At 34.0% G+C, this 10,147-nt stretch overlaps 1 pseudogene; it reads left to right on the plus strand.

Moving 5' to 3' along the window:
• The first annotated feature begins 593 nt into the window (after positions 1–593).
• On the plus strand, positions 594–9,408 carry LOC113177258 (immunoglobulin lambda variable 1-40 pseudogene; annotated as a pseudogene).
• Positions 9,409–10,147: the final 739 nt, after the last annotated feature.

Below are 10,147 nucleotides of genomic sequence, written 5' to 3' on the forward strand. Positions count from 1 at the left end.
TGGTTCCATTCCAAGTTTTCTAAAGAATCTCAAAACTGCTTTGCAAAGTGGTTGCAACCATTTGCAGTTCCACTAGCATCTTATGGTTATACCTTTTTCCCAGCATCCTTGCCAACATTTAATGTTTTCGTATTCTTGATAAATGCCATTCTGGTGGGAGTTAGATGAAATTTCAATTTAGTTTTAATTTGCATTCCTCTAATTGATAGAAATGTGGAACATTTTTTTTCAAATATTTGTTACCCAATCACATTTCTTTTTCTGTGATGTGTCTGTTTAATTCATTTACACATTTATTGATTGGGTTATTTTTTTCTCTGTGTTACATATTTTGAATTATTTATAAATCATGGAGATTCGTATTCTGTCTGAGGTACAGGTGGCAAAGATTTTCTCTGATTCTCTAGACTCTCTGTTCATATTCTTGTTTCCTTTGCTGTGGAGAATATTTTTAGTTTGATACCATCCCATTTATTGATTCTTAATTTTACTTCATGTGCTTTAGGAATCTTGTTGAGGAATTTGATTTCTCAACTAACATGATAGAGAGCTGCAATTAATTTATTTTCTAATAGATACAGGGATCTGGCCTAATGCCATGTTTCATCATCCACTTTGAGTTTTGTGCAGGTGAGAGACAGGAGCTTAGTTTTATTTTGCTGCATATGGATTTTCAGTTTGCCCAGCACCATTTATTGAAGAGGTACTCTTTTTTTCTTTAGGGATTTATTCTTTTAAAAAAAATTAGTTATAAGATTCTATCTTTTCTCCACTGTATATTTAGGGTGTGTTTGTCTAGTATGAGATAACTATATTTATCTGGGTTTGTCTCTGTGTATTCTAATCTATACCATTGGTCTTTATGTCTGTTTTGGTGCTAATACAATGCCAATTTTGTTACTATAGTTCTGTAGAATAACGTAAGGCCTCCTGCTTCCGTTTTCACACTGATAATTTCTTTGTGTATTTTAGGACACTTATTTCTCCAAATGAACTTCATGACTGCTTTTTATTGATATGAAGAACATAATTGGAATTTTAATGTAAAATGTCTTAAAATTTTTATAAATTTGTTTGTAGTATGGCCAGAAAAACAAGAAAAAATCAACACCAAAAGGAGTAGAAGACAAGAAATAATTAAAATAAGACCTGAAATATTTGAAATTAAAAAAAAAAACTAAAAAAAAATTGATGAAGAAAATATTTGGTAATTCAAAAAAAAAAATAAGTAAAATTGACAATCTCTTGGCCATGCTAACAAAGAGAAGGAAAGGGAAAACTCAAATTCCTCGCATATGTGATGAGAAAAAAATTATCACAACAGGGTTAAAAAAGAACATACAGAATAGAATTATAAATTATTTTGAAAACTTGTACTTCAATAAAATATATGATATCAAAGGCATTGACAAGTTTTTAGAGTCACAAAGTTTGCCCAAATTGAATCAGGTAGATATATACAATTTAAACTGAAGCAATAAAATAGAAGATGCCATCAAAAGCCCACCAACAAAGAAAAATCCAGAACAAGATAGATGCATATCTGACTTCTTCAAGACCTATAAGGAAGAACTAATACATATACTCTTGAAATTATTTCATAAAATAGAAAAAGAGAAAGCATTTACAAACTCATTCTATAAGGCCAATATCAACTTAATTTCAAAACCAGGCAAAGACACATCAAAAAAGAAAACTTCACACCAATATGTCTAATGAACATGCATGCAAAAATCCTCAATAAAATTATGGAAAATCAAATACAAAAACATATAAAAAAGGTAGTGCACCATGATTAAGGTGGGGTCCATACTAGAGCTGCAAGGATGTTTCAACCTACAAAAATCAATGAATGTAATTAATCACACTAATAGACTTAAAGACAAGAATCATATGGTCATTGTAATAGATGCAGAAAAAGGTTTTGACAAAATACAACATCCATATATATTCAAAACACTAGAAAAGCTAGGAATAACAGGAACATAGGTCAACATCATAAAAGCTACCTATGCTAAGCCCCAGGTTAACATAATTGTAAATGGAAACAAATTGAAACCATTCCCTGTAAAAATGGAAATAAGATAGGGATTCCCCCTTTCACCTCTTCTATTTAACATAGTTCTTGAAACCCTAGCCAGAGGAATTAGACAGACAAAATAAATTAAATGATTATGCACAGAAAAAAGAAGAACTCACACTATAACTACTTGTCAATGATGTGATTCTATACCTAGAAGAGCAAGAAAAATTCCACCAGAAAATATCTAGAACTAGTAAACAATTCAGTAAAGTACCAGGAAATAAAGTCAACACCCATATATCAAATGCATCTCTGTATATCAGTGAGAAATCCTCTTAAAGAAAAATGAAGAAAACTACCACATTTACAATAGCCTTGAAAATAGATAGATAAATAAATAAATAAATAAATAAATAAATAAATAAATAAATAAAATACTTTGGAGTCAACCAACAAAACAGATAAAAGACCTCTACAATGAAAACTACAGAAAGCCAAAGGAAAAAAATATTAAAAAGAAGATGGAAAGATCTACCTTGCTCTTGGATAGACAGAATTAATATTATTAAAATGACCACACTACCAAAAGCACTATACAGGCTTAATGCAATTCCAATCAAAATCCCAATGACATTTCTCAAAGAGAAAAATGAATCATAAAATTTATCTGGAAAAATAAGAGACCCAGAAAAGCTAAAGCAATATTTAGCAAGAAGAATGAAGCAGGTGACATCACTATACCAGAACTTAAACTATACTTCAGAGCAATAGTAACAAACCACAGCTTGGTATTGGCACGTAAATAGACTGGTAGACCAATGGTACAGAATAGAGGAAACAGAGATTAACCCACATAATTACCATTATCTTATATTAGACAATGGTGCCCAAAATGTTCATTGGAGAAAAGGTAGCGTCTTCAACAAATGGTGCTGGGAAAACTGGAAATCCATATGCAACAAAATGAAATTAAACCCTTATTGCTCACAATGCAGAAAACTCAACTCAAAATGGATCAAAGACCTAGGAATTAAACCAGAGACACTGCATCTAATAGAATAAAAAGTAGTCCCAAATCTTCTTCATGTCGGAATAGTCCCCGACTTCCTTAATAAGACTCTTATAGCAGAAGAATAGATTTCAACTAAAAAGCTTCTTCTTAGCATCAGTAAAGCGAATAGAGAGCCTACGTTTTTGGAGCAAATTTTTACTACATGCACATCAGATACAGCAATAATCTCTAGGGTACATAAAGAACTCAAAAAGCTAAACACCAAACAAACAAACAAACAACAGCAACAAAATTAAAAACAAATAACCCAATCAATAAATTTGCCAAGAAACTAAACAAACACAGACACTTCTCAGAAGATATACAATCAGGTAACAAATATATGAATAAAAAGTTTCAATGTCTCTAGAATTTAGAGAATTGCAAATCAAAAGCACTCTAAGATTTCATCTCACTCCAGTCAGAATGGCAACTATTAAGAATACAAACAACAATAAGTGTTGGTGAGGTTATGGGAAAAAAAGCATATTTATACATTGCTGGTGGGACTGTGAATTGGTGCAGCCAATAGGGAAATCAGTATGGAGATTCCTTGGAAAACTGAGAATGGAACCACCATTTGACCCAGCTATCCCAGCATACCCAAAGAATTTAAAAACAGGATCACAGCCACATAAATGTTTATAGCAACACAATTCATAATAGATAAACTGTGGAACCAATCTAGATGCCCTTCAGTAGATGAATGCATAAAGAAAGTATGGTGTACATACACAGTGGAATATTACTCAGCAATAAAAGAGAATAAAATCATGGCATTGGTGGGTAAATGGATGGGCCTAGAAAATATAATGCTAAGTGAATTTAGCCAATCCCAAAAAACTAAATGCTGAATGTTTTCTCTGATATAAGGAGGCTGATTTATAGTGGGTTTGGGAGGGGGAGCATGGGAGGCATAGAGGAATTCTTGATAAGGGAAAGGGATAGAACCAAAAGGGAGGGGGCATAGGGGTAGAAAAGATGGTGGAATGAGATTGACACCATAACCTAACTACATGTATAGAGATGCAAACATGGTATGAATATACTTTGTACACAAAGTGAGATATAAAAAACTGTTCTGTATATGTGTAATATGAATTGTAATTCATTCTGATGTCATATATAACATCTAAAAATATTGAAAGGTAGCAGAATACAACAATTACTAATAGGGCATTATGTAATATTGTGGATGTGTAACTGACATGATTCTGCAATCTGCATTTGGGATAAAATTGGGAGTTCATAACCCACTTCAATCTAATGTATGTAATATGATATGTCAAGAGCTTTGTAATGTTGTGAACAACCAATAAAAATATATATATATAAAATATTTTTAAAAAATTTAAAAAAGAACTTCACTGTTTATAAATAAGACATCAGATTCTGGTTTATTTTAGTGGCATACCATAAATCTCTCCCATTACACAATTCTTATAGAATCTGTAAAAAGCAAAACCAAAAACTCACAAAATCATATTAATACTACTAATAATAAAATTATGAATTATCACCAGTAAAGGAGGTATAGCTCAGAATTCAAACCCTTCAAGTCAACAACCATTATATAATTATAACTCTCTATATAACAATGTTTGATTTCAATTATTAATTATTCATAATTTTATATATGAAATAAAATTTTAGCAGTGATCAATGTCTATGCATCAGGAAACAGCAATTGTACTTGCAAATTAGACACAATTCTGTAAATGCATTGTCTTTAAAAGAGTATCATTGAGTTAAGCATATAAACATCCCTGATATGTCTGCAGATTGCCATATAAGAGCTTGCTGTATTTTGTTCTATTATTTGCTTTTTTAAACTTCTAAATCTTAGACTTATGTAAACCATACCTGTGAATAATAGAATTCAGACGTCCTGTTTCAAGTGGTAGCTGTAAAAGTTAAAAGTTTTAAAATGAGTTTTCTTGCATTGTGAAAAATATTTTCAAACTTAATTTTTAATCTTCCAAAGTTTTAGAACATAATAATAAAGTTAGTTTATTTTATTTTTGTCATAATATCAAGCTTGGTTAAAAAAATAATCTGTATTTTAAGTGCTCTTATTCAGTAATCTTAGAACTTGCACTTGTTTTTAAATTAACAGAGAAAGGGATTATAGTGGTAACTTAATATTCACATTTAATTGGTTTATTCTTCCTATGAATAACTAGTGTATGCATTCAAACATACAGTAATTCACAGCTCAGCTTTAGTGAATGGGTGAGCTCTAGCAATCTGAGCATAAGTGATCATTCCTTTTGATTTCAACATCACCTTCTGTCACCCGGACTCACAGTGAACATACAGTTTCAGTGTATGTTCATTTTCATGTTAGTGTCTTTGTGCAATATTTAAATCATTCCATATATGTGTAGCTTAATTCATTGCTAATTTAATATGCACAATGTAATGATAGAATAGATTTAGTGTTATGTTGTGTGCTTGTTTCTTCATTGTTATTTGTTGGTTTTAGATGCACATAAAAGTAGGGTATATTTTGAACATTATACATATATGGGGAGCAATTAATTACAATTTTAATCCCATTCTTGTGGATGAACATGATGAGGAGTTATACTGGTCATTTATTCATATATGACCTAAGAAAACTCATGCCTGAGCCATTCTACTGTCTTCCCTATTCTCAATCCCCTCCTTTCCCTTATTTATTTTTTTTGTCTAATCCAATGAACTTCTATACTTCCCCTTCCTACACTCCCCTGCTATGGGTTGGCATCTGTGTATCATAGAAAGCATTTGGCCTTTGAATTTGGGGGACTGGCATATTTCACTTAGCATGATAGTCTCATTTCCATCCATTTACTGGGAAATGCCATAATTGTATTTCTCCTTATGGCTGAGTAATATTCCATTGTGCATATATACCACATTTTTATGCATTCATCTATTGAAGAGTCTCTGATTTGGTTACCTAGTTTTGCTCTTGTGAATTCAACTCCTACAAACATTCTTGTGGCTGCATCACTGTACTATGCTGATTTTAAGTCCTTTAAATGTATGCTGAGGAGTGGGATAACTGAGTCAAATGGTGGTTCCATTCCAAGTTTTCTAAGGAATATTCATACTGATTTCCAAAGTGGTTCCAACAATATATAGTTCCACCATCATGTGCTTATTTTCTATCTGGAATTTTCACTATGAAACACTGATTATTTCATATAATTGGTTTTATATTTATTGGTGTAAAGTGTTTAAATATTCTGAGTTGGTATTTGTAGATAAAGTTAAAGAATAGGATAACCAAAAGAAAAATCTGTATGTGTTGGTGGATTTGGCTACACTTATGAAGAATAAGAGAATTAAATATATTGATCAGCAATGAAGTGAAGAAAAACATTGTCTTTCTTTTTTTCTGAATTGAAGGGAAAGTGGAGCTTGGCCTATGGAAAAAAATAATCTGCAGAAAATTAACAGTCATCGAAGTTGAGAGTACCATGTGAAGGTAGAGAAATAGTTTTTTTTTTTTTATTAAAACTACAGAAAATCACAAAGGGACCTGCATTGCCTATACTCATAGGTAGAGGAAAGAAGGAAGGAAACAAGAAAGAAAGAAAGGAGAAAATAATTATTGAAATGTAATATATTAATATTTATAAATTTAAATGACTTGATAATGCAAACATTTGGTGTTTTAATTAATATTAAAATAATCTATTAATCAGAAAATGTAAATTATGTATTTCAATCATTATACTATCACTTTCATAAATATGAAATATATTAGACTGCACAATGTATACAATTTCTCTTTTCACAGAAAAAAATAATTGCTTGATTTTTAATCCTGTTTATATTTAATTACAAATTGTGATAGAGCTGGAAAGTTCCAACCTATCATGAGTTGAGTTTCATTTCTAAGTTTCTAGGCCCTAAAATGGCACTTGTTGATTTTCCTGGGATCTAGGACTTCAAAATAATAAAAACATATTCAACATCTCTATCAGTTAGAGAATGAAAATGAAAACTACACTGATATTTTATCTCCCTCTAATCAGAATGACAATCATCAAGAATAGACACAATAATGTTGATGAGGATGTTGGGAAAAAAGTACACTCATACGTTGCTGGTGGGACAGCAACTGGTGCAACCATTCTGAAAAGCATTATTTAGATTCCTTAGAAAACTTAAAATAGAACCACAATTTGACCAAATTATCTCAGTTCATACCCAAGGGACTTAATGGCAACTACATTTCATAGCCACATCAATGTTTATAGCAGCTTCATTCATAATAGCCAAGCTTTGGAAGCAGCCTAGGTGCCCTTCAACTAATTAAGTAATAAAGAAAATGTGGTGTATATACACAGTGGAATACTTTTCAGCCATAGGAAAAATGAAATTATGACATTTGCAGGTAAATGGATGGAACTGGAGACTATCTAAGTGAAATAAGCTAATCCCCCCAAACAAAAAAGTCAAAAGTTCTCCTTGATATGTTGTTGCTAACTCACAAAAAGCATGAGGGGAAGTAGGAAAGAATAGATTTTCACTGGATTAGAAAAAGAGCAAGGGAGGGAACGAAGTGGGAATGGGAATAGGAAAGAGAGTTGAATGAATCAGACATTATTTTCCTATGGGCATATATGAATACAAAAAAAATGTACAACCAGAAAATGGAAAGTTAGACTCTATATATTTATAATGTCATGATGGATTCTACTTTCATCTATAAATAATAAGAACAAATAAAATATAATATATAGAGTTTTTAAAAATTCAGGATATGCTTTACTTCATCAGTTGGAATCATAGGACCCTTGTGAAATACACTGAGTATTATTGAACAAATATGAACAAAAGGCTGATATTCATGTCTAAACTACCTGCATACCTGCCAGGGCCTAGGAGACAATGCATTTTTATCCATGTCTGAAGACATTCATGAGTTTTGCAATTTGAGTCCCTTCAGTGCTTCCAGCCCCTATGGAATTCCATGTAGCCAATGGTGACAAAACTGCTATTTGGTTGTGACTGACACATAGTCACAACCCTCAGTCTCACTTGCTGACAATAAAAGTTAAAAACATGTGAACTGAGAAAGCTACAAAAACATGCATACAAGTATCTTCTAAATAACATCAAATAGCTACTCAAAAGATTTTGCAACTGAGTTCCTTGCCAAGCCCAATGTGAAAGGACCTGTGGAACAGTCTTTGTGCTGTGGATAAATGTGATGGTACCCTGCAAGCTAATAAAACCATAAAGTTTATGTTCAACTGTTTAATTCTGACCTGAGAAAAAAACTGTATCAAACATACTATCTTAGACCTGTCTAAGAAGGAATCAAGAGAACTATGCACAAATTCACCATGAGGAGTCTGAGGATAGGAAGAAGGCCATCCTGAGGTAATGGGGAGGCCACAGAAGGGGATCACTGGCCTGCCTCCTAGGCAAAGTCAGAGGGGATGAGGACTGTCTCATGTGATTCTGTTCAGAATGTAACAGGATGATGTGTATGAGCTTGGACAACAGGGGGCACTGCAGACCAGTTAAGAGGGGTCAGGAAGGCACCACTAGGGTAATGAGCCACCTGGCCCTGCCTGATGCTCTTTTATTAGGGCTCACAGTTGTGACATCCAACACCCTAAGCCAGGCCTACTTCACTCCTGCACACCCACAGGTCATCTTTATGTACTGGAGTCTGAATCAGGGCCCAGGGTGTAATCAAGAAAACTGGAGGAATTTAATTTGCATGCACATTCCCTCCCCTTCTCAGAGTGTTAAGAGGTCAAGTGAGAGACTTTGTTGAAACTCTTCTCAGCTTTGGGAACAGAAAGCGGAGCTCAGGATGACCTTCACCATGGCTTGGTCCTATCTCCTCCTCACATTCTTTGTTCAGTGCACGGGTGACAAGATATGGAGGAGGAATAGGGTTTGGTAGAATAGTCCTCTGATATGGACTCTGATTCTACTCTCATTTCTAGACAAAAATTATGCTCTCCATGTTTTCTCACTTTCAGGATCCTGGGCTCAGCCTGTGCTGACTCAGCAGACCTCACTCTCTGGGACTCCAGGACAGAGGGTCACCATCTCCTGCATTGGGAGCAGCACAAATATAGGAGATGGCTATAATGTGCAGTGGTACCAGCAGCTCCCAGAAACGTCCCCCAAACTCCTCATCTATAATAATAGTAATCGACCCTCAGGGGTCCCTGACCGTTTCTCTGGCTCCAGATCTGGAAACTCTGGTTCACTGACCATCACTGGGCTTCAGCCTGAGGATGAGGCTGACTATTACTGTGAGTCTTATGGCAAAAGCCTTAAGGCTCCACAGTGCTCCAGCATCATGGGGAAGTAAGACAAGAACCCCTTTACCATCTGTGTGGCGGGTAACACCCCACAGCTTTGCTCAGGTCTGCTCTGTGGCTTGTTCTGCTAGCTCTACTATATGCCCAGCTGAATCTCCTCATGCTTCTTTGAGAAGCTCTTGCACTCTGTCCCCAGAGACATTCAGGGTAGCATTTACCTAGGAAAATGTCTCCATATAAACATAAATTTTTGTTTCTCTATAGCTTGAGGAGCTGAACCAGATTGTGTAGTCTCTTTTTCTTGAAAATTAGGTGGTGAAGCAGCCAGTGCAACCCAGTCATCTTAGATGACATCTGACGGGGAATACTGTGGTTCCATCCTAAGTTCTTCTTGATTTCCAGATTTCTTGAACTGTGCCTTTTTCCCCTTATCCCTCATTATGTATGTGTGTGATTCATGTTTTTGCCTAATTTGAGATAACTTTTCTGACACAAAATATGTGGCAGACATTAAAACACCTCTATGTGAAAAGTTTGATAAATTTTGGATATTTTTACACCTTTAGGAACATCAACACAATCAGACAAAAGAATCCATGCCAATGCCAACAAGCCTCCTTTGCCTACTCACCAGGACCCATCAATTGTACTTACAAATTAGACAGTGAATTTTTTAAATCATTGTCTTTAAAATAGATTCATCGAGCTAAGCATCCCTTATACCTCTGAAGATTGACATGTAAGAGCTTGTTTGATTTTGTCTTTTTATTTGCTTTTTCTTGAGGGGTG

The sequence above is a fragment of the Urocitellus parryii genome, chromosome 3 (genome assembly GCF_045843805.1).
Source record: "Urocitellus parryii isolate mUroPar1 chromosome 3, mUroPar1.hap1, whole genome shotgun sequence".
NCBI lineage: Eukaryota > Metazoa > Chordata > Mammalia > Rodentia > Sciuridae > Urocitellus > Urocitellus parryii.